The 3,591-nt window shown below is 33.6% G+C and overlaps 1 pseudogene; it reads left to right on the top strand.

Annotated features, from left to right (window-relative positions):
• The first annotated feature begins 323 nt into the window (after nt 1-323).
• LOC112016398 (probable pectinesterase/pectinesterase inhibitor 20) lies at nt 324-2,666 on the top strand (annotated as a pseudogene).
• Nucleotides 2,667-3,591: the final 925 nt, after the last annotated feature.

Raw genomic sequence — 3,591 nt, 5'->3', positions numbered from 1 at the left:
TCAGCCATATGACTCACATATTTTGAATTATGGGTGATGGAAACAAAGTTATGGGCGATAGAAACACAAAAACCAAATAGCCTCTAAAATCTTTTATATCCTCTCACTTTTTCACTCTCCTACAATTTTTTATTTTCTCACTTTTTCACTCCTCCAACCAAATAGACCCTAAAACCAAAGAGTGAATAGAGGTTCAGGACAGAATTTATTACTATCATACATCAAGCTACCTCCCTTCCCTATATATTAAGCCTAATGGATTGAGAGAATTTCACCATCACATCACACATTCTTTGGACTTTCTCTCTCTTTCTGAAACCCCAATGGCTTCAAAGCTCTTCACTTTCTTTACATTTTCATGTTTCGTTATCCTTGCCTTGTTTACCTCTCCATCTTATGAGGATACTGTTAATTATAGCAATCCAACCCGTCTAGTCTCAGCAGAAACAATTTGCCAGTCCACACCACATCCTCACTATTGCAAAACACTGCTCCCTAACCATACTGCCAATGTCTATGACCATTGCAGGTATTCAGTCCGAAAATCTTTGTCTCAATCCCGCAAGTTTTTGACAATGATAGACAACTATCTAAAGCACAAATCCACCTTAACAAAATCAGTAATTAAAGCACTCAAAGATTGCAGGCTACTAGCTGGACTCAACAAGGATTTTCTCTTAAGCACATTCCAAATTGTTAACAGAACTAGTAAAACTCTTTCTAGGAGAAAAGCTGAGCACATCCAAACCTTGCTTAGTGCCATTTTAACAAATGAGCAAACTTGTTTGGATGGTCTGCAAGAGACAGCTTCAGCTTGGAGCATAAATAAAGGCCTCACTCATCCTGTTTTAAACTTCAATACTAAACTATATAGTGTCTCTCTGGCTCTTTTTACCATGGGTTGGGTGCCTAAGAAAGAGCGAAACACCACATGGAAACCTACAAAGAAACAACTCGGTTTTCAAAATGGACACTTACCCTTAAAAATGTCAAACAGGACGCGCACAATTTACGAGTCAGTTAGTCGGAGAAATCTAATTCAGTTACAGGGTGTGGATAAGGTTGTGGTGTCTGCCATCGCGACTGTGAGTCAAGATGGAAGTGGAAATTTCACCACCATCAATGACGCTATTTCTGCAGCTCCAAACAATTCTGCTGCTACTGATGGGTACTTCTTGATCTATGTCACGGCTGGTGTGTACGAAGAGTATGTGTCCATTACCGTGAACAAGAGGAACTTGATGATGATAGGAGATGGTATCGATCAGACAATTATCACAGGCAACCGCAGCTTCGTGGACAGTTCCACAACCTTCAATTCTGCAACATTTGGTAAGAACTAAGAACTATTTCCCTTTTTTAATTCTATGGTATGCCATTCGAATATGATATGTTCTAGGTTTTTATTTTATTTTATTTTTAATTCTTTGACAAATATGTTATAGGCATAGTAGTTAGGAGTTAAGCAAAAATTGGTTGTTTTTTAAAAACAATTTGCTGATATAACAAGTTGTATTAATATAACATCATTTTCACATAATTCAAAAAGGATACTATTATTATTTTACTTGATTATAATTAACAAGTCATCTTAATACTTACGATTTTTTTTTGTAGCAATGTGCTAGACTTATTATATTTATTGTTCAAGTTATGTGGCCTTCCCTTAAGAAAACGTAACCTTATATGATAATAATATTTAATTTATTAATAACAACAATTTTTTTAATTATACTATTTAAATCAAATTCAAATAAATTAATAAAAAACGTTTTTTTTTTTTTCAAATAAAGGAGGGAGGGGCAGATTAAAAAATTAAATAAGATTATTTTGACTAACTTAAAGAGATGATCATATTTTGAAAGGTTCTAAAATAAAACAAGAACCAACAATAAGAAGTAAGTAGTAGACAACTATTATAGTAATTGGTTTTTTAACTTCGGCATGATCTAATGGATTTTGATATTCATATTGCAGTTGTGGTTGCACCAGGGTTTGTGGCAGTGAACATAACTTTCCGCAATACTGCTGGAGCAATTAAGTACCAAGCAGTAACAGTTCGAAATGGGGCTGATATGTCTACATTTTATAGCTGCAGCTTTGAAGCATACCAAGACACCTTATATACACATTCTCTCAGGCAATTCTATAGAGAGTGTGACATATATGGCACAGTAGATTTCATATTTGGTAATGCTGCGGTTGTTTTCAAAATTGTAACATTTACCCCCGATTACCAATGAGTGGACAGTTCAATTCCATCACAGCACAAAGTCGAACTGATCCGAATCAAAATACAGGTATTTCGATTCATAATTGTACTATTAGAGCTGCTGATGAGTTGGCTTGGAGCAATATTACTTTTCAGACGTACCTGGGAAGGCCATGGAAGAATTACGACAATTTACATGGAAACTTTCATGGATAGGTTGATAAACCCTTCTGGTTGGATTGCTTGGAAGGGAGATTTTGCACTAAGCACATTGCATTATGTCGAGTATAATAACACGGGTCCCGGATCAAACACTACAAACAGAGTTTCATGGCCTACTTACCCTGTAATTAATAATGCTACGGAAGCTGCTAATTTCACTGTGGCTAACTTCTTGTTGGGTGATGATTGGTTGCCTCAGACAGGAGTACCTTACAATGGTGGCTTAATTTGAGTAGCTTCTTAGGTATAGGCTGTAGGTAACTAGCTGTTTGTGACAAAAAAAAAAAAAAAAAAAAATCACATTTTCTTTTATTATTCATTTACATTATCATCACTGTCATTGTCTTCACCGTTTAATAAGTATAATAAGGTTGTAATGGCCAAGCTTCCACAAAGTACAGCTTGGTTTTGAGCATTGATGATCAATTGTACTGTAAACTTAATACAAGAATGTCAATTATTTTCAATCAAAATTGAAGAATAGACACCTTTTTATATTCCACTGAGAAAGACTAAAATCAACGGAGATTGCTCTAAGTAAATTGGATAACTAACTTAGAGGCATGAACATCACAACTAACAAGTGACACCTAATTCTAAGAGCATGTTTGGTAGACTGTAATAAATATTGCAATGTAATAATAGATATTCTCATGATATAACTATTTGGTTGTTTGGTTATATTTTTATTACAATTAATAATCATTCATTATGAATGGCTATTCTTTAAAATGCATGAAAAATAATTATTTCTTATCAAAAATACAGTAATGTCTATTCCTTAACCTTCTGTAATAACTTTTTAAAATTTTTTTTTCTAAAAAAGCCATTAGTTGCTGCATCTTCAAAATGAAAGAAAATAAATTTGTGTTGCTCTCTTTGCTTTGGTGCCTATTACCACTTTATGATAAATGGATAGTTGATTGTTAGCTCTTGTGGGGATAAACGGCTCAGATAAGGGATAAATAGCTCTTGTTTGGTTATGTTTTTATTACAATGAATAATCATTTATTATGAATAGTTATTCTTTAAAATGCATGAAAAATAATTATTTCTTATCAAAAGCACTGTAATGTCTATTCCTTAATTTTCTGTAATAACTTTTTAAAATTTTTTTCTAAAAAAACCATTAGTTACCGCATCTTCAAAAGGAAAGA

Source organism: Quercus suber, unplaced genomic scaffold (assembly GCF_002906115.3).
Source record: "Quercus suber isolate HL8 unplaced genomic scaffold, Cork oak 2.0 scaffold_451, whole genome shotgun sequence".
NCBI lineage: Eukaryota > Viridiplantae > Streptophyta > Magnoliopsida > Fagales > Fagaceae > Quercus > Quercus suber.
This window is presented reverse-complemented; position numbering and strand designations above follow the sequence as displayed.